We start from the raw sequence: 26,195 nt of genomic DNA on the forward strand, positions 1-26,195 counted from the left end.
AGCTAATATTGTGTGAGGATCTGTGTGATGATGATAATGACAACATTGATGAGGGTGATGAGTATAATGACATCTTCTAACTGAGAGGATGATTAATATTGTTAGTCATCTTAAGCCCACTGATAACTTGATTTAACCACACCACCAAATTGTTTTCTTTTGTGGGGGCCCAACCAATCCAATCCAAAAAGTCCCTGTAGCTGAAGTGTCAGTGTGTTAAACTATGCATGTCATTTTTAAAATACAACATAAGGGTGGGTGGGTGGGTGGGTGAAAAATGGATTCTGCACCACTTTTCATTATGAGCTTTGCCAAGATTGTGTGTGCTTGGGAGGCAGCATATATTACTGTACTTTACTGTGGGTTAATATAAAGCAAAATTCTGACCACATGAAGCCAAGGTTACAAGTCTCCACACGATTTATAACCACTATGCTCCCATTCAATGAATAGTGATGGTGACAGTATTAACACTTGTAAACTATTATGGAAAAAAAACAAAGTCAGCAGATTATCTCAGCCAAGCTGAATTTATGGAAAAACTAATAGGGGCCCACTGGTAAGGAGACTCTTTTATATTCCCCCTAATTGACTATGATAAGTATAGATTGTCTGAGTTGCTCATTTTAGCTTTTTGTCCTTCAGTTTATGTTGAAGTATCAGCTACAGCTACTAAACTCTCTTCTAATGGTTACAACATGAGCATGTATCATTCTGTATAGCCACTTGTGACAGGCATTGTAGTTCTGTATCTTGCAAGACCATCCATCACCTGCTTCTCATAAGGCGTATAGGCCCTATTTCCTGCAGCTTCTCCACAGTTAGAGTATCATCTTCCTTATCATCCTCTATTGTTTGTGTTTGATAGGCACCATATATTTTACTGTACTTTACAGGGAGTTTTGGGCCAAATCAAAATTATATTAATACTAAGCAAAATTCTGATCGCATGAAGACAAGGTTACAAGTCTCCATGTGACTACCACCACCATGTTTCCGTACAAGGTATGTAAATAGTGATGGTAACAGTATAAATATGTTTAAACTATTATGGAAAATAAAGAAGTCAGCAGATTATCTCAGACAAACCGAATTTATGTAAATACTAATAAAGGCACTCTGGTAATGAGATTGTATTTGATTCAACTGGGCCTGTGATTTGATTTGGCCTGTGATTTACTGGTTGGAGAATTTTGCTATGAACTTATTAATTATTACTGTCTACAATTATTTTTTTTATTGATCTGAGGCCTGTGATTTTCTGGTTGGAGAAGTTTGTGTGTTATTAACTAATTATCCCTTTCTACAATAATTGATTTCTATTAGCCTGAGGCCTGTGATTTAGTAAACTTATATTAAGCTTTTCTTTTAGGCTATTAGTTCTTGATTAATGAAAACATTTTATAGGGTTGTATTTTTTAGTAATGTCCATCCTGTCTGCCATTGCTGTGCCACTATGTTTCATAGATGTGCTATATTCTTTTAAACTGCCATGTGTTTGTACTGCTGCTCTATTGCTTAGTCTTGTCAGCCAGCTCACTGCAATCTTTGGTCAATATTGCTGAAAAAAATATAGTGAGCTGTGAAATGGTCAAAATTAACTGGAAGTGATGGGAAATGAAAGGAACTCAAACAGGTCCAAATTATATAAATTTTGCAGTTTTTATACATTTTTTAAGAAATCCAAAACATTTGAGGGTGGTTTTGCCAAAACCAAAATCAGACGATAATTTAAAAAAATAAAATAAAATACGGGGGGTTTGTGCACATCTATACTAATTACAATAAGATGGAAGCTAAAAAGCTACTTTTAGGTCTAGATATTCAGGTTCTGAAACAACTGACTAGGTTTCCACCTATCATTTTTTCAGACTAAGACGAGTAGAAGAACAATACCCAGAAAAAACACAGTGAGAAAGCAAAATACTGCATAGATGCACAAAACCCACACATTTCAGAGTGGTCATGGTAGAGGCAGTCAGAAAGTATTGAATGTTACCAAATATGCTATTAGGATAAATTATATTCTCTCCAGTGACTATATAGTATCAGACAGCATTGACGGTCTTCTATCACTCAGAAATTACTTTCTAAACAGCCTGCAGCATTTTCTAAGTGTGTTTCTTTGGATTGCAGACATTTAGATACATAATAAACTATTTTTATATTTTTTACATTCAATACTGTTATTACCTTAAAAATATATTTTTTAAAATGTAATGTTACTGCCATACCGAGATAACATGGGCCGTAGCATGATTCAATGCACAAAGACAGTGTACACTCAAGCATTGCATAGAATTGTTCTCTTTTGGGTATACCCTAAAGACAGTCACTCTGAGTTGGCTGCAAGTCGCAAAGTGCACAGATCTCTCAGGTTTCAGCATAATATGCATATACCACAAAAATAAATTAACTGTTTAGCTGAATCAGGTATCCGCACATGAACGGAGTTCACTAGTGTGCACGGATTGACCCATCTGTTGATGGACAACATTTTCCATGAAAAGAATGCTTCTGGGCAACGAATATATAAAAAAAATATAAAAAATAACTCCAGTACACCGGAGATAATATGTAATAAATTGCTTTTATGGTACAGTAGGTATTTATTGTTGAAAAAATACGTACTAAACAGGACTGAGATAGTAGGGTTTGTGTCTATAGCATCATCAGTGCCTAGAATAGTCATGGAAGAGAGATGATCCCTCAATAGCTCCTCCCAATTGGAGATAATAATTTGCAATGGAGGTACACTGCTGGTTCCATTTGTATGTTGATGAGTCTGGGAGGACATCTTTTTGACTGCAATCTTGCAATCAGAAAACCTCTTCTTACAAACAAAGGCACTGCATGGACATCTGATATAACCTCCTCTGCAATTAGTATCCAAGTAACGATACAAGTTTTAGTGCCACAGCTATGGCCAGTGGGTCTTCTAAAATGAAATGTGGTTACAGAGTACCTATTAATTAGCACTTAATTTTCAACGTTTGAAAAAGTAGAGATATTTTGCTTATTTATTGTTGTACTTTGATCATATTGCAATTCTTGTACACTGGGCCTGATTCAGAGCCGGACGCTCTGAACAGAGCGCTCGCTCTGAATCAGGGCCCTCCTACCTAAAAATGGAGCAGCCTCTTGGACGCTCGCATAGCTTTGGGTTACCACCCACAGCTATAGTGAGCGTCCATGATGATGGTTGCGATGGTCAAGACCATCGGGCTTGCGACGAGACCCTGCGGTAGGGTCTCGCTGCCGCAAGCCCTGGAGTGATTTTGGCTCTATCAGAGCCAAAATCACTCCCACTGACATCACTAGTGATGTCAGTGGGGCCGGCTTCAGACGGTAGGCGTTCCCATGGGAACGCCTCTGTCTGGCAGCCACGCACCTGGCACGCCCACCAAAGGGGGTGTGCTGTCACTCATAATCGACAGCACGCCCCCTTTGGTGCGAGACCCCGAGCGACGGATTCTCCATCGCTCGCCAAGTCTCGCGCATGCACACGACGGAGCTCCCTCCGTCATGCGCATTAGGGCACCATCAACCCGCGTGCAAGCGCCCTTCGCTTGCGAGCGGGTCTAAATTAGGCCCACTGATCGGTCCCGGTTGCTAAATGTACTAAGCAAAATGGGCAGTGACAGAATTCAAGTAAGGGAAAACAAACAAAAGTGGGAATCTTGGATAAAGACATAATGTCAAACCAGGTGAAAAACAAAGTTGAGGTTGAACAGACTCCTCCTAATCAAGAACATGTAATATGCAATGTAACATACATAGGGGCGCTGAGAGGGGTGGGTGGGTACTATTTACTCAGGCATTGGCCTGTTGAAGGGGCCCAGTGGGGGCCGGGTTCTGCAGATCACCCCCTGCTGCAGCAGCAGCCTCTCTCCCCAGCCCAACACACACGCTGCTGTCACACTGTGTGCTGAGTAGGGAGAGAGGCTGATGCAGCAGCTGTCAGTTCTCTCCCTGCATTATATGCAGGGCGGAGTGATTGCGACCCCACTCCTGGACACCTGCGCCCCCCTGCGTGGTTGCAAAGATCATATTTTTTTTTTTTGTAAGGAGGGGGTCTGGCCACACCTCCCTGAGTTTTACATGCCCCCTCCCTGGGCCCGGCAGAGATTTCAGCAGCCCTGAACATATAGACAGTGCTGAAATATTTATTATAAATCTTAATAGTAGAGTGAATGATTCAGATGGTGCTTGAATACATAAACCATAGTAGTGGAATATAATAAACTTATGCTATAAGCAACATTAGCTCACAGTTAATACACAAACAATCCAGACAGCATTGAAGTTGATATCAAAGATGCACAAATTAGAACAAAAGAAAGCAATATGGCCCTGCAGATTAATAATTAAAGCAGAACTCAGTAATGATTATAAATAGCAAACTCATTTCTAGTCCTCATTGAAGCTATTAGGCGAAATAGCATTCGATTTGTGAATCCATTTAAATTCCCTTTGAATGGTGGAATATGGTCTAAGATCTGCATTTGAGATGTGAATTGAATGTTTGCAAAATGTCTTGCAACTGGAAGGTTTTTTAGATCCAGCGTAAACTGCATTGTAGATAGTGTTTTTTTGATTGATGTTCTATGTTAGGACAATCTTTCCTTTAACATCCTAGTCGTTTTTACCACATAGATCAAATCACAGGGGCATGTTAAAATGTATATAATAAATTTGCTGTCACAGCTAAGTTTGAATTTGGACTTGAATCTCTTCTTGGTAAAATGATATGTAGAATTACCAGTGACCAAAAAGGACAATTCATAGACCCAAGGCATCTACATACTCCAGGGTTAGAATGCAGCCAATTTTGTTTATCTGACAAGTGTCAGATTAGTGTAATCTGTGTCTACTAGTAACTTCATCAGATTAGGGCCACATTCAAATGCAAAACAAGGTTTTCACTGGCTTACGTTTTTTAGTAGCACTGGATCTGTGTAAATGAAATGCCGGTGTTGTAAGATGGTTTTGGTAATAAAATTAGCTTCTGCACTAAAATTGGTATTAATGTTTATTTTTTCAGGTTGATCATGTAATTCAGTATCAGATTTAGGCATCAAAAAATATATATCTGAAGTCTACTCATCTGATCATTGGCATCATAGACTTCATGTTCACTATACCCAAGGTCAAATAACCATTGGCCTATTGCTTGTAATGCGTCAAATAGTTCTTGACTGTTTAATGTAATCCAAGCAATGTGAAGGAGTAGGTAGAATGGCAATCCTCTTTTAAATGCTGTTGGATGAAAGCTATTAGCATGCAAAAAAGTGTTCTTATCAGTGTGTTTTACATTTTCTTGTATATAATGCAATACCAGAGTGGTGACATTAAAAAAATATAGAGTTATGGTAGACTTACCTAGAAACCTCCTTTTCTTCAAGGTCCATAGGGTCCACGGGTATACCATGGGGGATATTATGGTTGAAAGACCAGGCACCAAACAGTTAATGCTTTGGCTCTTAGAATGCCCTAGGTCCTCCGCCAAATATACCCAGCCCCTAGCCATATGACTTCAGTTTAGTTAACAAGCCCAAAGGCAGGAGAAGGAAAGAGGAAAAGGAAGAAAAATCGGACACCAGAAACACTCTTAAAGAAGATGAGGGAATCTGTGACCGAAAGAAAATCACCCAATAAAGCCAGGCGCATCAGGGTGAGCACCCTGTGGATCCTATGGACCTCGAAGAAAAGGAGTTATCTAGACAAGTCTACCATAACTCTATACTACTTCTTCGGGGTCCATAGGGATCCACAGTGATAACACAGGGATGTCCTAAAGCAGTACCTTTAGAGTGGGGGGTGCTCCTGAGTAGAAAGGAGAACTGTTGCCCCAAAGGAAGCATCCTGGGAGGCAAAAGTATCAAAGGCATAAAACCTAAGAAAAGTGTAGACAGAAGACCATGTGGCAGCCTTGCACAATTGTTCAGCAGAGGCACCACGACTGAATGCCCATGATAGCCCTACAGACCGAGGAGAATGTGCTGTCACCATGCTTGGGACAGGAAGATCAGCCTGTGTTTACACATGAGAGATAGTCATGCATAGCCATCTCACCAGAGTCTGCTTATTAGCTGGCCATCCTCATTTGTGAAAACCATATAATACAAAAGGAGAATCTGATTTTCTAACACAGTTTGTATGCTCCACAAAAATATGGAGAGCACAAACTACATCCAGGGAGGCTTCTCCTGCAGTAAAGTAGGGAGCCTGAAAAGCTGGAACAACAATTTCTTCATTTATATGAAATGGGATACTACCTTAGGAAGGTAACCGTCCCTTGTACGAAGAACAGCTTTATCCTGGTGACAAAAGAGCGCTGCCAAATCCGAGACTCTGCAAGCAGAAGAGATAGCAAGTAGAAAAATTATCTTTGCTGTCAACCAATTCAAATCTACAGAGTCTAAAGGTTCAAATGGGGAAGCTTGTAACTCCTTAAGAACCAAAGACAAATGAACCAGTGCTATCGGTGGCATCTGGTAATGAAGCAATCTTCTTCTGGAACCAGACTGACAATGCAGAAACCTGCAATCTCAAAGTGGCCAGGCAGAGACAATTGTCTAACCCTGCCTGCAGAGAAGCCAGTATCCTGGAAATCCTGAACACCCTAGGATCATATTCCTTATGAGAACACCATTGATCAAAAGAATGCCAAATTCTGTAATAGATGCTGGCAGAAGCAGGCTTCCGTGCTCTAAGCATCGTTTGAATTACAGAACTGAAAAATCCCTTCGCTTTTAAGATGTAAGATTCAAGAGCCATGCTGACAAAGTCAGACGGGGCAAGTCCAAATGTTGGCAGGGATTCTGCATTAGCAGATCCTGCCATAGAGGAAAGGGTATGGACTATCTACCAATAGATTCTGTATGTCATTTAACCAATGACATCTGGGCCAAGCCAGAGCCACCAGTATTACTGCTCTGCCTTCCTTCCTGCTTGAATATTCCTGGGAACTCTTGGGAGCAGGGAATTGGAGGAAAGAGATACGCCAACTTGAAGTCCTATCTTACTGCCAGTGCACCCACGAAGGCTGCTGATGGGTCTCTGTACCTGGCCCTGTACCTGGGGACCTTGTGGTTGTGGCATGACGGCATGAGATCTATCTCTGGTAGACCCCATTTTTTTACCAGGAGCTGAAACACTCCCAGATGGAGAGATCACTCTCCGGCGTGTATTTCATGGCGACTTAGGAAGTCTGCTTCCCAATGTAGCACTCTTGGTATGAATTTTGCCAAAATGGCCGGAAGATGACGTTCTGCCCAAATTAGAATCTTTGTCACTTCTTCCATGTTTGCATAACTTCTTGTGCCTCCCTGATGATTGAGGTAGGCCACTGTAGTCGCATTGTTTGACTGGATCTGGACCGGCCTGCCATGTAGCAGGTCCTGTGCCTTGATCTGTGCTCTATATACTGCTCATAGTTCCAGAATGTTTATTGGCAGATGACTTTCTTGATTTGTCCATCTCCCCCAGAACGGATGCTCTATAAGAAGATGCTCTCCATTTCTCCTGGAGAAAATCAATCTTTGTAGAGGCCTGGAATGTAACTGGGCATATTCCACCATGTTGAAGGTGGATTCATTGGACCACAGGACCTGTATTACTGCATGAATTGATACCTTCTGATTTCGGAGCAATTTGTCCATGCGGAATTGTAAAGCCAAAAATCTGTCCACTGGTAGAAAGATCCTTGTACCAGGGAATCCAGTAGCGCCCCCAGATGAACCATCTTGTTGGAGAAAAGGGAAGACCTTTTCCAATTGATTATCTAGCCCTGCTCCTATAGACAGGCAGTGTTAAGCTGGAGATGATGATGTAAAACCTCTGTAGACTGTTAATATCAGGAGGTTGTCCAAGTTTGGCAGTATCCTGAATCCTTCTGAAATTACCAAGATAATGAGATAATGGCAGTCATAACTGCTAAACACCCGAGGGGCTGTGGACAGACCAAAAAGCAATGGTAATGTTGATGAATAGCACAACTCAGAAACCCTAGGTGGATAGTGCAATAGATACATGCAGATATTCATCCTGTATGTCCCAGGGAACCATGAAATCCCCAAGTTCCATTGCCAGCATAATTGACCGTAGGGTCTCCATATGGAACTGGGACACATGGATGAACCTGTTGAGAGATTTCAGATTCAGGATAGAGCGATACCCATTTAGCTTCTCAATCAAAAACAAATATGAGTAATAACTCCTTCCTTATTAGCTAGAGGAACCGGGAGATGTGCAAACAACCTTCTGGGGAGTAACCCATTAGGAAGGTGTCACACAAGAATCCCCAGTAGGGAGGGGGATTTCCCAATAAATGTACACTCCCTGCGGAAAAGTGTAAAAAGACACTAGTCTTTTTGGAATCAGGAATAGTGTACCTGGAGCGTTCCATGCTTCCCCCATAAGATCATTGAGCTTTACAGAATGAGGGAATCCAGCCTAAATCACCCTCTGATGCTAAACACCAGGTTTATCAGGGTTAAGGAGCCGGTGCTTCACCTTCCATAATGAAAATTGAATAACCGCCCCCTGCTAGAGAGGAACATCCACTGATGAATGGTGCTCCTCCTCTCCGCGATAGGCTCAGAGGGAGAAACTGTGTATCCTCTGCTTCCTCAAATGATCTATCCATACCTGAAAACAGGGTGGACTGAAAGAATGGTGCAGTCCATCTATATGCTTAGATGGCTGATGCCTTATTTGCTTGTAACATCTGCAGTTAGGTAGATGCTAAAAACCAGATTCTGAACTGAGTGGACATAACCCTCCATCCAGAAAGGATATATGGTAAGAGGAAACATAGCAGGCAGTATGGGAGCTGATACACATTCCACTAACTGTGTCAGAACCTGAGACCAGAAGGACATTTAAGTTGACCCCTGAACAAGTGCCGGCGAGGTGGACTGTTGTGGTGTACAGTATATCAATCAAACCACAGTCCAACCTGTATGAAATCCTAAGAGGAGTTAGCATAAGTTACATAAAATATAATTGTAAAAAGGCATTAAAATCAACTGCCTAAACCCATAAATTTGGTAGGATCTACATGCATATGAATATCACATAAATAAGATTTAAGTGCAAAGCATACAAATATATTTACAAGTTGGCACTGAATCAGCTTATACAATCAAAAATGGTGTTAGGATTCCAGTGCTAAATACCTTGTTCCTAGGAGAAAGGTATACTCAGAGAGAGAGCCCGAATCCCCCTTCAGCAGACATTTCCATGAACAACTGCAGCTGAGCGTCTCCAACTAATTAGGGGATGGTAGCTCAGTCTTCACAAGTAAATGTGAAGTACAATTTAACCCCTACCATCATGGTAGCTGAGGGTCAAATGGAGCAATAGCAGTGATATATATAATCTGCATCCTTTTACACTTAGCATATAAAGGTAACAATGCAATGTGACTACAAGATGGCTACAACAGGTAACCTGGAAAGGTAAGGTGGCACTTTATAACAGTCAACCCACAAACCCTCCCATATGTCCTGTGAGGACACACATGAATTACATGATTTTCATGAAGCCAGCACTGGTGGCTCCCCCTCTGCTTTATCTTTTGACATACTCAAAGTAAAAGCAAAATCGCAAAGTTATTTGACAGCCTTCACAAAATCTCAACGAATGTGAAGTACTTCAGAAAGAAATAACAGTGATAGTTATAATTGACAGAAATAAAACAGTATCAGTCAGCAGCTAGCAAACAGTCACATACAATGCACATGTAATACAATTACAATTGGCTCTAATCCACTACAGCAACGCAAAGGAATGGTAGGACATAGAGCACCATATACCTTAACCAAGGGAGAGGTATACAGGGAGACTGACCCAGATCCTCATGAGACCACATCTACCGGGTGCACTGCGTGGACCGTGAGCATCTCATACATGTGGAGGGTAGGCGAAGCAACCCAGGTGCTCAAAACCCTTGTAGGGACTGCATATGGGTTGGGGAGGAGCTGCCGAGGGAGCGCCTACCTCCCCTAAGCTAACCAGCCGGGTGCACTGGCCTTGTGGCAGCAGATTGGATCTGCTGCTGATCCCCGGCAAGTGTAGTAACAACACAGACCGTGTACTTACAGCAGCAGCTTCTGGTGCGCCTCTGACACCAGAAGCAAGGACTGCTACACGCGTTTCCTCGTAAGCGAGGAATCACCTTACCTGACATCTCCGAGCATCTGATGCAGTCCAGATCATAGCCTCGCTGCTAGCTAAGCTCAGCCATGACCCGCCAAAATCACCAGCACAATTACCGATGTTGCGGCCCGGCGGAGGTAGATGGAGCCGCAGTACATGCGTCTTAATACAGGTGTTTGGTACTGCCAACTCAAAAAAAATTTAATAAAACATAAAATAAAAACTTAGGACTGCTCTAAGCAGTCCTTCTGTTAGAAAGGTGCATCTGGATCCTTTTGCACCAAACAACAAAACTGAATTCCTATGGCTAGGGGCAGGGTATATATGGAGGAGGACACGGGACATTCTGGGAGCCAAAGCTTTAACTGTTTGGTGCCTGGTTTTCCAACCAAAATATTCCCAATGGTATCCTTGTAGATCCCAATAGACCCCGAAGATATTAATGATTGTAGGGCTAAATGTCAAACTGAAGCGGATAGTGCCTGGGATGGAATTTAGGTAGTCAATTTCTACAGTATATCTTCTCCAAGCCAAATCTAAAAGGTTGTTGAATATCCATATAGCATACATACAACAACAGGTATCTTCCAAAACCTGTGTGTCCAGAGAGATATTTTGTCTTTTATGCTACCATGAATATAATGGCATAGTGTGGTGCCATGTATAACCCCATCACTGTGCCTTGCCATTGAAGACAGAAGCCATTTTGAAACACACAGTAGTTTTTATGTAGAATTACATAAATAAGCAACGTAAGATATTTGTGCAGCTAGCAAGAGAGTATGGGAAGGAAGTCCACAGTGCATCTGCTTGTAGGCTATGCTATAATTAAGAGGTGGAAAAATGCGGGCCTTGCTGTGGGTCAGTGCAGTAGCTGGAAGGACCTTGAACAGAGCAGCAAATGATATTGGGAAAATTAGATGTTTGTTTTTGTTTCATTGTAAGACTGGCAGTAGCAGTATGAATGCAAAAGGGTGCTAGAAGACAAACAAATGGAAAAGTATTTAAATGATAGGTTTTGGCTAAAGGGACTGAGATAGATTGTCTTGTTTGATAAAGTAGTAGGCTACAAAAATCCTTAAAATTATAAGAAAAGAATTTTGGAAAAATTAATAAAACATAAACCTTAAATGATGAGTTATTTTTGAGCGGTATGGCAATAGCCATTATGTCAGCTGTCTTAAGATAGCAATGAAAAGTGATCTGTTTAATTAAAAACAAACAAACCTGTTCTTATCAGTTTAATATCGGATACGCCCCCTATCTGGGGGCAGAACTATGGGAGACAACGGAGGCGCCTGCCGCCAGGCTCCAGCTCTCAAGGGGCACCTCCTCCATTGTCCACAACATATTCACCCCACTTAGTGCTGTAACTATGTACCCGTAGTGTACCGTCACAGCCTCACAATACATGGCACCCCTTCCCGCCACCTGAGAAGCCACCATACACTAGTTGAGAGCTCCATGTCAGACCATCAGCTGCCACCTTTGTCTAACTATAGCCTGTCTGCAAACAAATTGCTACATTACAGTGTCGGTGGCTGTGACAGGGGGGCACCAAATTATAACTTGACTCCGGGCGCCTGGGATGAATTTACGCCACTGTCTGGGGGCCATATATTAAATGGATTTTTAGAAAAGGGAGATGGAAGAAGAGCTTGCTCTGTCTACTCCACGCATTAACCTGGTATTGCATTACTTCCAGGACCGGTGCACCTTTCCTATACTGTCATCCAAAAATAGAAATTAACTCTTTAACTGTTATGTCTAACTTTGTTTTTTCCATATGCAACAAACTACTCTTTTGCCTGTGTCTGTCTGCATATCATGCAATCAAATGTGAATACCACCACCTGCTGCTGCAGCTCCTCCTGCACTCACCTGCTGGCACCTTTGCACTTATTAACACTTCATTTGGTTCATGTAACTACTGATAATAAACAAGAACATATTCTCTGGTGTCATCTGTTGCTTTACTGTGTCTCCATTTCTTGTCTCCATTTATCTGCCTCCGTACAGGCCTATTTCTGGGGCTGAGCTCAAAATATCTTTAACGTGGAGTTGCAGAGTAATTGGTTAATGAACGTATTCTATTGTTTGACTTCAGATTATCCACCCGACAAGATGCATGTATACTGCAATTGTATTTGTACTTTTTTCCCCCTTCTTGGCATCTCTTTTTCACTTTTTGTACCAATGCAGTGGCAAACACATGGATAGATTGAACTTTTGCAGTCATTAACTGCCCATCAATTCATTATGACAATTTGGGTATTTTAAAAACTTTGTCCCCATATAAAAATTTGGCACAGTATATTCACATTGACAAAATTACTGAACATTTCCAGTTAATCAAACAATTTTTTTCCTATATTTTGGGCTGGTGGGGGCCTTTTTGTTTGTCATCTGACCAGCTGGAGAAATGTGTTTTCTAAATTTATAAGAACAATCGATGATATAATGCATCTCGTAGTCTGTGTCTGCCCAATGGGCATGCAGCAAGTGCAATGGCTATAAGCATCAAAAGATTGACATCTAAGTAGAATGTTGTTGGAAAATTTGAATTTGCTAGCTGGCTGTCAACATTCTGTTGCCCATGTCGATCCATGGCAACCACTCCTGAACATTCTGTGGACAATGTGAACATTCCGATGAAGGTTTCTCAGTATTTCAATGAAGGTTTCAGACTGTCTGATTAACTGCAGGGACAAGGCATGAAGAAAGGAAGGTCACCAATCATCTTGTGGGTGTGGCAGAGGCTTCCAGGAGGCGGTGCAAATGCAAATCAAGCACCTAGCAATAGAGTATGGGAAGGAAGTTCGGAGTGTGTCTGCATGTAGCCTATGCTAAAATAAAGTGATGCAAAAATCCTGGCCTTGCAAGTGGGTCAATTCAGTAGATGGAATGACCTTGGCAAGAGCAGCAGGAGGCTGCTCTAATTAAAGTTAATAGGTGGGTGTTACAGCATTCTCCTTGATTGTGAGCTTGGTCTGAACGAAGTGCATTTTTTTTCGGACCCTTAATGGGTTATTGCTTCTCTGCCTTTTGACTCAGATCCAGGGTGGTGTTCGACTGCACTGGTCTAGGCTGAGAGGTATTCAGAGGTCCTTCTTCAGTAGAGCCCCCAGGATTATGAAGGGAGATAGTGTGTTTTTTTCCTTTTTCAGGTGTTTTGTTGGTGTTCCAGTGGGGCAGCCAGGATGGCGAGAATTAAGAAAATATTGAGAGTGCAGGTGAAGAGGCGGACAGGCAACAGAGGTTTAAGGTACCTGGTTGAAAATGTCTTGGAAGGCTTGTTCCATGTACAAAGGCAAGAAATTTATTGTATACAAGAAATACCATCCCAATGCATTTTTGATATTACCTTTGTGGAATATGGAGTGTTGGAAGATGTGGGTAATAGGTTTTTGAGAGAAGCCAAGAACCCTGTTTTGGATGGTGTTGAACTTGTGCCAGAAATGTGTGATGAGAGGACTTTATTCATACATTTGTTTGACAATGATAACTGTTTTTTGAAGCAGTATTGTTCAATGGTACATGGGGGTTTGCAGCTGACTAATTGCTGCTGTATTTTCAATGGTAATTTAAAATTTTGGGTGAGGCTGAAGGCTGATAAGGAAAATAGACAAGGTGTGAAGCACCCCCCAGCCTTCTCTGTTGGGGGCTTCAGAGGATACCTGTGGTACCATAAACAGCCAGATTTTTGCAGACAATGTCAGCAGCATTTGAGGTATGCAACTGGTATTCGATGTATGAGAAGTTTATGAGACAGTGGGATTTGTTGGGGGTGAGCAAGGGAGATTTTAAGGGAGAGAGAGAGAATAAATATTGAGATCAAAGGAGTGAGAGGAATTATGGAAGAAAGTGGGAATGGAGGGTATGAATAATAAGCAAAGGGACATTGTATGGATGAGTTTGCATGGGAGATTCAAAAGAAGCGTGATTTAGTAACAATGGATGAGTGCCCTAGGGGTAAATGTAGAGGATGTGAAAGTATTGTTCATTTGGTAAGAAATTATAAGTATACACAAAGGGGTAAATTTACTAAAGTGAGAGTTTTTAGAAGTCAGTTTTAAAAATGATGTTGCCCATAGCAACCAATCAGATTCTACTTAACATTTAAGTAGCACCTTCTAGAAGATAATAGCTAGAATCTGATTGGTTGCTATGGGCAATATCACTTTTAAAACTCACTTCTAAAAACTCTCACTTTAGTAAATTTACCCCAAAGAGTATGTAAGGGTGTAGAAAGTATATATATATATGCAAGGAATTGACTGGGATGCAGACGATGACATGGAAAGTAGCTTTATTTGGTATGGGAGTATGTGGAGTAACGAATGAGATAATTTTACGGCTGATAATGGTGTGTGTTTTGGAATATCTGTGGGATGTAAGGAATGTATATGTATTTAAGAAAGAAGAGTGAAGTGAATGGATGTAGAATAATGGTGCTGGGGAAACTATACACTGTTACATGTGGGATAGATATAATGGGAATGGAAGTGATGCACAGGGCATTTGGAAGCACAACAAATGGAAACACTTCGTCAAGTTTACTTAGAAGGGGAGGGTGTGTATTTTTTTTTTCTTGTTTGAGGTTGCTTTGTTTAAAGCATAACTTGTAGTAATAGGTATATGGGTTTAATTATTTTCTACACAAGTCGATCTCAATTATAATAGCATGATGATGATTGAAAGATCTTTGCTTTATAGGAAGGGCAAAGATTCTGTCCTAAATGGCCAAATGATGAAGTCTTTAAATCTGAATGGGGAAAAAAAAATCTGTTCTTATCAGTTTAATATCTGATACGCCCCCTATCTGGGGACCATATATTAAATGGATTTTTAGAACAGGGAGATGGAAGAAGAGCTTGCTCTGTCCACTCCACGCATTGACCTGGTATTGCATTACTTCCAGGACCGGTGCACCTTTCCTAAACTGTTATCCAAAAATAGAAAAGAACTATTTAACTGTTTTGTCTCTTTATTTTTCCAGATGCAACAAACTCTTTTGCCTGTGTCTGCACATCATGCAATCAAATGCCAATACCACCACCTGCTGCTGCTGCACTCACCTGCTTGCATTTTTCCATTTATTAATAATTCATTTGGTTGATGTAACAACTAATAATAAGAAGAACTGCTTTTCTGGTGTCGTCTAGTGCCTTACTGTGTTTCCATTTATCTGCCTCCGTTCAGGCCTATTTCTGGGGATAAATTCCAAATTTCTTTAACATGGAGTTCAAAAGTAATTGGTTAATCTTTGAAATAATGAATGCATTCTATTGGTTGAGTCATGATCATCCACCCCACATGACATCTGCAATGCCATTTTCTTTTCCCCCCTCCGTGGCATTTCTTTTTCACTTGTTTCACCATTCCAGTGTCAAACACTGGGATAGATTGAACTTTTGCAGTCGTGAATTGCCCATCTATTTATTCTGAAAACTTGGATATTTTACAAACTTTGTCCCCATATAGAAATTTGGCAGAGTATGTTATCAACAAACCAGAAATTTTCTGTCATTTTGTAAAACAATTTTTTACATATTTTGGGTTGTGTAGGTTTGAATTTTCCTCTTTGTCTGGCTTCAGACCAGTTGGAGGAATTTGTTTTCTTCATTTGCAAGAACGAGCAATGATATAATGCATCTCGTGATCTGTGTCTTCCTCGAGTGGGCCTCAGCAAGCAAGTGCAATACTTATAAGCATCAGTAGATTGTGACATCATAGTAGAATGTTGTTACAGAGTTTAAATTTGCTAGCTGACTGACAACATTCTGTTGCTAGTAGCGATTCATGGCAATCACACCTGAAGATTCTGTGGACAGTGTGAACATTCTGTCTGATTAACTGCAGGGACGAAGCATGAAGGAAGAAAGAAAGGCCGTCAGCCATCTTGTGGTGTGGCAGGGGCTTGTAGGCGGTAGTGCAAATGCAAATCATGCAGCCAGCAAGAGAGTATGGGAAGGAAGTCCTATGCTAAAATAAAGTGTTGCAAAAATGCGGGCCTTGCTGTGGGTTAATGAAGTAGCTGGAAGCACCTTAGAGCAGCAGGAGGCTCTTGTAGGCCTCTCATTAGAGTTAATAGGGGAGTGTTGCAGCATTCTCCTTGATTATGTGAGTTTGGTCTGAACGAAGCACATTTTTTTCGGCCCCTTAATGGGTTATCGTTTCTGAGCCATTTGGCTAAGATCAGGTGCAGTTGGCTAAGATTAAGTGTAGTATCTGTTCTTGGTAGTACAGCTCGAGCAGGTCCGGGTCAATAAGGTCCCACAGCGCTACATAGAGCTCTGCTGGGAGACAGTCACTGCCCGGGGTCCTGCCCTGCCTAAAGGATCTGGCGGCAGAGTGCAACTCTTCCAACACCAAGGGAGCATCCATGGCTGCTTTACCTGCAGGATCAATAGCGTTAGTAATACCTGACAGGAACTAATCAGCCTCATCACTGTCCGTTGTCTTCGGGGTGTAGAGGTCGCCATAGTAGTCTGTGACAACTTTCATGACACCCTCCTTCCCCTGCCTGGGAATACCGGTCTCATCTCGCAGCTCAGTCAGGGGTGTGTGGCCAGAGTGGAGTTTCCTGAAAAAGAAAGGAGTTACATTTATCACCCTTCTCCAGGCTCTCCACCTTGGAACGGAAGATGATACATCTGGATTCCTCCTCAAAGTGCCTTTTCAGGCCATTTTTTGTCTCCGCCAGATCACCTCTCATGTCCCAGCCGCACCGTTGGAGGTCCAGCAGGGACTGCAGTTGTCTTTGCAGTCCCTTGAAGATCCTCTTTTGGTTGCACGCTTGTGTCTACCTTTGACCTGAAAGAAACTGTGAATGTTAGCCTTAACATATTCCCACCAATCACTCATACATTCAAAATAACATTTATCATTCTTCCATGTGATGTAGGCATCCTTCAGTTCGACCAGCACCTCCTCCCTTACTAGCAGAGCACAATTCAACTTCCAGGAGCCTGGGCCAGGAGGAAAACCATTGCCCAGGACTCCTTGGAAGAGAATGGCCCTGTGGTCAGAGAAGAAGCAGGGAACCATGGCATGCCTATTCTGCTTCACTGCTCTAGAGGTAAACACAAAGTCAATGCAGGAATGCACCGAGCCATTGGGGCGGCTCCACGTGTAATTCACGGAGCCAACCCCCATGGAGCCCACAGCATCCCGCAGAGATGCTTCGATTACCATTTCTATGAGCAATTTACATGTCAAATCCAGCTTAGCAGAGTTATAGGTGCTGCGTCCATCCTCCTCCATGGGGCAGTTGAAATCTCTGGCCATCACTACTGCCCTAGTGGTTGCAAGCTGCAGTCGCAGGGTCTGGAAAAGCTCCAAATGCTCATTCTTACCAGGGGGTGCATACACGCAGATTAGCCTAATAGGCTCACCTGCCCAGGAGCCATCTACGATAAGCAATCTGCCACAGACAAGCTCCTGAACAGAATCTAGCGTGAAGAGGCTCCCCCTAATAAGAATGGCGACCCCTGCAGACTTACACTCACTCCCACCAGATCAATAGGATGGACCGTGAGACCACTGCCGGCCCAGATGTCTGAAGGACTTGGAAAAAGGAACATAGCATTCCTGCAACATGTACTGTACACATCACATTTCTGAGTATCTAAAAAGGTACACACAGACTGTCTTCTAAAACTTATCCTTAATACTCCTCACATCAATGGTAAAAAGACACCATTAGTTAGGAAAGAAAAGGTTAGTAAACAGAAAAAAACTTTTAGCTACCACCCTTGTCAGGCGGTGCTTCCTCGTGCTCAGTTGCTGGGTCACCCTGTTGGGGCGGCTGCATGCAGCTCTCAATCAGCTGTTCAATCAAGTCAGATACTACCTCCTCCTTGAGGCTTTCAACCATCGCCTCCATTTCATCCTCCAGTGGAAGAGGGTTCTGGTCCTGCTCGACCGTCCGCTTCTTGGAAGGATCGGGGTCAGCAGATGGGCTGTCCAACTCCTTTCTCTTCCTCCTTGTCTGGGTAGCACCTGCAGAGGGTGCAAGAGGGGGAAACTCTTCCTCAGAGAGGAGAGAGACAGTGGGGGTGGTAGAGACAGTGGGATGGAGCAGAGAGCGGTAAGGTGAGGGAGGAGGGGTTGTGCCAGCAGTGGGGATGGGAGTTGCTGTCACAGTGGAAGGAGGGACTGGGGTAGGAGGGGTGGGAAGGGTGGGAGGGAGTGGGGATGGAAGGTTTCTTACCCTCCTGGGACTTCTGCTGGCCTTGTCCAGTCACTGCTGCCGCATAGGATTTCACCCTAGTCTCTGTAGACATGACTCACCTCCCCAGAGAGGTTGCATGTCTTCTGTGTGGGACAGTCTTTGGTGTCATGTCCTGCCAACTTGCACTTCCTGCAGGCTGTCACCTTACAGTCTCTCCCAATGTGATCCTTCCCACCGCAGTTCCGCAGCTGGTTAGAGTAGTTGAGAAAGCTCGAAGATGCACCCAGGGAGAAGTACTGTGGCAGGTGCCTGACTCCATCGGGATTCCAATTGTCCTTCTGCAGCCTGACAATGACAGCCCACTTGCCTGTCCAGAAGCCATTCCTGTCCAGGATCTTGGAGGGGTCCTTGATCACTGTGCAGAAACAGCCCAGGAAGGTAGCGATGTCTTTGCCAGGTGTGTGTGTGTGTTCCGCATTGAAAAAGTCACCCGCCTCTCCTCTCTTTGAATAGGGCAATTTGCCCACAAAGCGAGAGAAAGGGGATTCAGGCCTCGCCGCTTTCACGGCTTCCCAATACCTCTTGCAGATGGCAATGGAGGCAAAGGTCACATAGAAGATTCCCTTGAAGTAGTTCTGGATGCTGAGAGTTTCAGTCGTCGAGAACCCCTGTTCAAGGACCATCTTCTTGCCGAAGGTCTGTCGTCATATCCGGCATCTTTCAATCCACCTCCTTCAACTTCATCACCACGGTCTGCCTCATCAAGGACTCCAAGGCTGGGTCTGGCTGGGCTTCCCGGCTTCTGCTGCTGGAGGGGCGGTGGAGGTAGATTGGACTGGGTCGAGCAGAGCTTCGGTCCCTTCTTTCCCTTCTTCCAGGCAGAGGTGGCTGGAGCTGGCACCGGGGTTGGGGCAGCTGAGGCCATCTCTCCTGCTTCTTGCCCAGGGTTGAAGTAGGGCTGGAGAAGGGTCTGCGCTGGTCGGAGGTTGGAAGTTGCTTTTGCAGAGGGCAGAGCAAACAAGTTTAACCCTTTGTCAGTCGAAGCCCTTCCTCGTCGCAGTCAGTCAGGTGCAGGGTCAAGTCGTCGCTGGGTGGAGGTCGGAAAATGGCTTCACAGAGGGTAGAGCAAACAAGTCTAACCCTCTGCTAGTTGTAATCCTTCCTCATCACAGTTGACGGGCTGTGTGTCGCTGGTCGGAGGTCGGCAGTCGCTTCTCCAGAGGGCAAAGCAGACAATTCTAACCCTCAGCAGATCAAAGTCCTTCCTCCTCTCAGCAGTCGCTGGCCCAGTACACACTGTCCGCTCACCCTCAGTGTTAGGCCGATGGTGGTGGAGGGCAAAATGCCTCCTTCGCTGAGGGAGGGACTGATCACGATCTTGTATAAGCGTAAGGGGGAGAGATGTGAGCTGAAAAATTGGAGGCCCATCTCTCTCCTGAACGTGGACTACAAGATCCTCGCAAAGGTACTTGCCAACAGGCTGAAGGTTGTCATCGGACAGATCATTCACCCGGACCAGACCTGTGGCATTCCTGGCCGCAGGATTGCAGATAGCTTTGCCTTCCTCAGAGACACGGTCCATTACATCAAGGACAAAAAATTGGACTGTGGAGCTTCAGAGACCTTACCATCAAAGGGAAAGCACTTTTACTGCACAATGAGATCCTTCCTGTTCTGCAGTACACAGCACAGGCCTGACCACCTCTGGTCACGGTCTGCAGGGCCATCACAAGGGCAGTGTTTCACTTCATCTGGGGATCCAAGATGGACAGAGTTAAGCAGGCAGCTATGTACAAGGAGCCCCTCAAAGGTGGAAAGGGAATACCTGATATCCCCACCATGCTGCGAGCCTTCTTTGTGTGTAACTGTATCCACAGGACTTTGTGTGAGACTGACAATGACTCTGCAGGAAACTCCATGTCTCGCTTCTTCCTCCTACCCCTTTGGAGGATCCTAGGCTGGGACAAGTGGGACAGCTCCATCCCTTACAACTGGAACACTCCCTGCTTCTACTTGGATGTGTCCAATTTTGTGAGGGAGTACCAACTGGAGGGAGTTAAACATGACTTGTGGAAACCTTAGACTATCCACAAGCTCATCAGAGCAAAATACATTATGGAACCCATTCCAGGGCTCCCTTCAGCAACTGCCCAACAAGTTTGGGAAAATATGGCCTCCAAAAGGCTCACAAATAGACACAAGGACATGTCATGGATGGCCATCCAAGGGGGTCTGCCCCTAAGGTCATTCATGCACTCCCGTAACCTGTGCAGGTACAGACATTGCCCCTGGTGCATCTCACATGAGGAAACATCTATGCACCTGATTTGGGACTGTACTTATGCACAGTTGTTAGATGCCCTGGAACAGGAACTCAGAGACTGTGTGCCAAGGAACAGCCTTTTGTACCACTCTGTACTTTATGAACTATTTTCTGGCACCCACACCTATGGGGAAATCCAGGAGGCCTGGCGCCTTATGAACTGTTTTAAGGATGCTTTGTGGCTTGCCAGGAATCGCCTCATTCTCAAGAGGGAGAGGAGGTCTATCCAGGACTGTTGCAGGCTGATTCACAGCCTGCTAAGAGACTATTCCATCATGGACAGCCCTGAGGAAGAAGAGGACTAAACCCCCCCTTCTTCTGCCCCTCTCCCCATGTGTGACTGTCCAACAAGGACTGGGACTTTGGCCCCCATCCCCTTTTTTCACAATGCCTGATGTTTTGTTGATGTGTTTTTCTATTTATTCACCCTACCCATATATGTGTCTGTCTTTCAATAAAACTTCAGATCTGTGATTTCCCCTTCCCTTACCCTCTACACCCATAGATCTTGTTGATTGTTGTGGTGTTTAAGTTTTGAATGAATAGTGCAGAGCATAATGTATAGTGTAGGAGGTCTTATGCTATATGTTTTGCAATGCATTATATTGAATGTTTGATTATGTTTGATGGTGTATTGGGTTTAAGCTGTGCTGCGACACAGTACACTTGTATGTATGGTTTATGTATGTGTTTTTGCTATCTTTATATTAATAAAGAATGCTTTTTCAATCAAAAAGCGGTTCTTGGCAGTACTGTAGTAGTATATGGGGTGTAATGATGCAGAAGAATATTTATGGCATCTTTGATGGCTGCTGGCATTTTCAGGTTAAACTGATAAAAATGGTGAAGATGGGGTTAAGCACCCCCTGCTTCCTTTGCTATAGGGGGTTTCAGAGGCTACCTTTACTACATGAGGCAGCCTGATTTCCGCAAGAAATGTCAACTGTTTTGACATAGAAGAGAAGAAGTTCCAAGTTATAGAACCTGCAGAAACTGTAATAAGAATGGCCATGAAGCTGCAGAGCGCCTGGTACAAAGGAAGTATGACCTATGTGGAGAAGAGGGTCATTTTGCCTGGAGGTTTACAAAAGTGTAGGAAGAAAAGAGGAGAGGGAAGACTGCTGAAGAATATGCCCAACAAAATTCTGAAGTCTATGAAAGGAAGAAAAAGGAATGGGAATAGAAGAAAGCTGAGCAGGAAGCCGCTGCTTCTGCGGTGGTTCAGCAGTTCCACAGTGTGTGGATGACTCGGCTGTGATAGCAAACAAGTGTATCAAGATGCTGGATGAAGAAGAAAAACAGCGAAGGCTCCTATGGCTCCGGAGAAACCCCACTAGATACCAGCAAACGTGGTCCTGGTAATTAGCTATGACTCCATCATTTGAATCTGCAGCGGGTGGCATGTCTGAGGTGAGTAGCCACGCTTACAGCCCATGCAGTAAAATGTCCTCTATGCAGACATTGGAGAGCGTGGATGTCAAGGATACAGGAGGTGAGCAGTTAGTATAGAGCTCCGTACATGACACTGACTCAGATAATGGAAGCAAGAGGACTCCGATGGTGCTGCTGAGCAGGCATTTGGGCTGCACTCCCAAAATGGCATGCAGAGAGACACTGGCCATACAGGGGCACACAGGTTGCATCATGTATGACAAACAGGGCACGCTTGAAAACATGCCTTTGCTGGTCATTGAAAGAATGCCTAGCCCTATATCCCCAGAGAAAGGCTATCAGGAATCAATGCCCACAAACCAAAGCTACCTAGAAGGGGGAGCAGTAGACAAATTGGCTGAAACATGCCAGTTTTCTAAAGAAACTGGGGAATTAACCTGCTATAGGAGGCAAATAGGAAATTGTTCCCTTTTATTAGTTTGAAACGTAGGCTGTGGTGATAAAGCTGTGGTCCTGGATACCTCAATGTGAGAGGGTGTACATCCAGGACAAAAAGGCCAGCTCTGTTGTATTATGTGGGGTGTACAGGGGGGAATATTGTATGTCTGCAGGAATGTGGCTTTGTGGTACCACAAAAAATAGATGAGCGGGTGTGGGGGGAATCAGTGTGGAGTGGGTCTAGAAATAATAGAAATGATGGCACTGGGGTGTTGGTGAAGTGTAGTAAGTTTAGTACAGAGTGACATATTATTGAGCTGAGTAGATGTTTATTAATCACTATTAATTATGAGGGGTGGAAATTTAATGTAATGTATATGCACCTGTTGATAAAATAAAAGGAAACATTTGTTTGAAAAGTTTGTGTTTTTTTTTTATTGAAAGGATACCTGTGGTGATTGTTGGAAAATTAATTGTATGATTGATAGGGATGTGAAAAGAGGTATGAATGAGGTAAATATTGAGGTCACTGGGAGCATTTTGCGGAGTATGATAGTTGATTTTGCACTGAAGGATGTGGTGAGAGTGTGTTGTGTAGGGAAGCCACTGGCCACCTATAGAGCAGATAGAGGGGTGATTGTGTCATGGGTTTGTATCGAAAGAGTTCATGCGTGTAAGTTTTTTTTTTTAAACATATTTTTATTGTAAAACTGCAATCAACAACGTAGCATGTTGGTCAAAAAAAATAAAAAATAAAAAATTAAAAAAAATTACAAGACATCAGTAGGAATACAACAGTAATGTATAGTACAATCTATCCACGAGGAACGTATCTTTACAGGATTTAAAATGGTGGTCCACCTGAGGATAAGACTTCTTTATTATACCAAGCTGTGAGTTGGACTGCGGCACGGATCGTGTCTTTAACCTGAGGTGTTAATGTATGAACATATGGAAGCCAGATATTAAAGAATTTCTCTGCCTCCTTGTCTTTATTAAGGGATAATTCTAGCCAATCCATATTAAATAGGTACGTAATTCTAGGTTGTAAAAGATTAAGCGTTAAAGTGTCAGTGGAAATCCATTGGGATAATATGTTTTTTTTTGCAGCTGCTGCAATCTTTGCTAGTAGTAAACGCGCACCTCTAGGGGGACAGGATGACCCAGATGATGGTACAATATCCCACATAGCCCACTCAGGTGTTAATTCAAAAGCAATTCCCAGTGTGGTAGATAAATATGTGTGTACTAAAGACCAGAACTTCTGTACCTCCGCACAGTGCCACATACAATGCATTAGATCCGCATCAGGTTGACCACATTTAAAGCAGTTTGAGTCTGTGGAAGTACCTGTGATGAATCTTAATTTGGGAGTGAAATAGGCGCAATGTAGTAATTTGTATTGCATTTCAGCATACGAAGCCGAAATTAGTTGCTTATTAAGTCTAACAAAAGATTTTAGAATGGTAGATAGGGGTATGTCAGGGAATGTGGAGTGCCATTTAGCGAGTCCCATAGTTTCCACCTCCAGATTTATTTCCCGGCGTATATAGGTGTATAACATAGAAGTGGAAAATGACATAGAGGAGCAGCGAGACAGCACATCATCCAAACCACTTTTCCCAGAAGTAGTGGGAATTTTAGTGAGTAAGGTATTGACATAACTACGTATTTGGAAATATATGAATAACGGAATTTGGATATAGGGAAATTTTTCCTGTATTTGGTTGTGAGAGTAAATAGTCATGGTGGATAAGTCTAGTAACTGATATATATATCGCAGTCCCTGTGTGTTCCAGGTTTTGAAAATCTGTGTTAAAAAACCAGCATCAAACCCAGGGTTATGACCTATAGGAAGGAACAGGGAGACATTAGGAGGGACTCTCATTTGGGTTCTGGCTCGTCGCCAAGCCATGCATGTGGTATGAAGTAGTAGGTTTTGTGCAACGTGGGGTGGGAAAGACGAGGGTCGTGTGTGTAACAAACTAGCTAGTGGAGTCTCAACACTAAAAGACTGCTCTATTAGTGTATCAGCAAATCCATTTGTTCCTCTAATCCAATCGATTGCATATCGGTAATTTGACGCAATAGCATAGGATTTTAAACAAGGGAGATTGATTCCGCCTAAGGTAGGTGGTTGGCTGAGTTTGAATAGTGAGATCCTGGGTTTTTTGTCCGCCCAAATAAACCTGCTGATCGCCTTGTTAATTAATTTTAAGTCAGACTCCAAAGGAAGCAAGGGGAGCATCTGAAAAAAATATAAAATCCTGGGAAAGGATATCATTTTAATTAACTGACACCTGCCGAGATATGAGAGTGGGAGGTGCTTCCATTTTTTAAAATCTAAAAGTGTACGTTGTATTAGAGCGGGGAAATTAACTGAATATAGTACCGAGGGATGTGCCGGTATATTAAGGCCTAGGTATTTCAGAGTTGTCTTGGCCCATTTAAATGGGAAAGAATCTTTCCAATTTTTGGTGGCGTCCAAGTGTAGGGCCAAGGCCTCTGTTTTATTATAATTTATCAAAAAACCGGAGATGATGTGAAAATCTTTCAAGATATGAAGAAGTTTAGGTATAGCAGAATGTGGGTTCTCAAAATACAATAATAAGTCATCTGCATACGCGGAGACTTTCAAAGTATTATTTCCGATATTTATTCCTTGCCATTCTTGGCATAACAAAAAGGTACGAATAAGAGGGTCTATAGCCAGGTTAAATAATAAAGGGGATAAGGGACAACCCTGTCGGGTGCCCCTATATAATCTAATAGATGAAGTATTCAGGCCGTTAACTGTTAAGAATGCTATAGGGGTACGATATATTGTTTTAAATAATGTGATAAAGTCAGGGCCAAAGTTTTGTAACTGGAAGATGCGTAATAGGTGGTCCCACGACACCCTATCAAAGGCCTTGTCAGCGTCACAACTGACAAGGATCATTTGGTTATTTTTCATTTGATGAGATTTAGTTAATCCTGCAATCAAATGTTGGACGTTGATCACTGAGTGTCGTCCTTTCATGAACCCAGTTTGTGCGGTGTGTATGAGATGTGGCAATACTAATTGTAAGCATTGAGCAATAATACCGGTAAGGATTTTAAAATCCTGGTTGAGTAGAGATATTGGTCTATATGATTGGGTCAATGTGGGGTCTTTCTCAGGTTTCAGGAGAAGGATTATTCTAGCTTGATTAAAGTCTGGTGGTGTTGTGCCTCCCTTCAATATTGAATTAAATAGGGAAACTAAGTGAGGAGTTACAAACGGGTTTAGTATTTTGTAGTACTCGGCATCTGGCATCTGGGCCGGGTGTCTTTCCGTTGGCCAAGGTTTTAATAGTTAGGGAAACTTCCAGTTCCGAAACAGGGGCTGTTACGGAGTCACGGGCTTCCTCAGATAGAGATGGTAACTTAGCTTCTTTCAAAAAAGTCATCCCCAGAGCAGGATTGTCATCCTGTGCGGAGTATAAATCTGTGTAATATTGTAGGAAAGAGGCCGCAAAGTCTTCATTTTTATGTAGTAATCCTAGAGGACTTTTAAGAGAAAGAATAGGAGAGGATGTTTTCTGACTTCTCACTATATTAGCCAGTAGCTTGCCCGCCTTATTTCCCCAACGGAAATATCGATGTTTCTGAAAATCTAGGTAGTATTGGGCTCTTTCAGTGCACAATGTGTCATATAAATTTTTGTTATTCAAGTAACTG

At 43.0% G+C, this 26,195-nt stretch overlaps 1 non-coding gene and 2 pseudogenes across 1 annotated transcript; all 3 read left to right on the forward strand.

Moving 5' to 3' along the window:
- The first annotated feature begins 11,732 nt into the window (after positions 1-11,732).
- Positions 11,733-11,885, forward strand: LOC148542531 (U2 spliceosomal RNA; annotated as a pseudogene).
- A 3,032-nt stretch (positions 11,886-14,917) lies between these two features.
- On the forward strand, positions 14,918-15,101 carry LOC148542532 (U2 spliceosomal RNA). Its single transcript, XR_015877895.1, has one exon. It is a non-coding gene; the product is annotated as a U2 spliceosomal RNA (small nuclear RNA).
- Positions 15,102-19,445: 4,344 nt separating this feature from the next.
- On the forward strand, positions 19,446-20,968 carry LOC148542533 (uncharacterized; annotated as a pseudogene).
- The last annotated feature ends 5,227 nt before the right edge of the window (positions 20,969-26,195 follow it).

This window comes from Taudactylus pleione, unplaced genomic scaffold, assembly GCF_031769625.1.
Source record: "Taudactylus pleione unplaced genomic scaffold, aTauple2 ptg000012l, whole genome shotgun sequence".
Classification (NCBI taxonomy): Eukaryota; Metazoa; Chordata; class Amphibia; order Anura; family Myobatrachidae; genus Taudactylus; species Taudactylus pleione.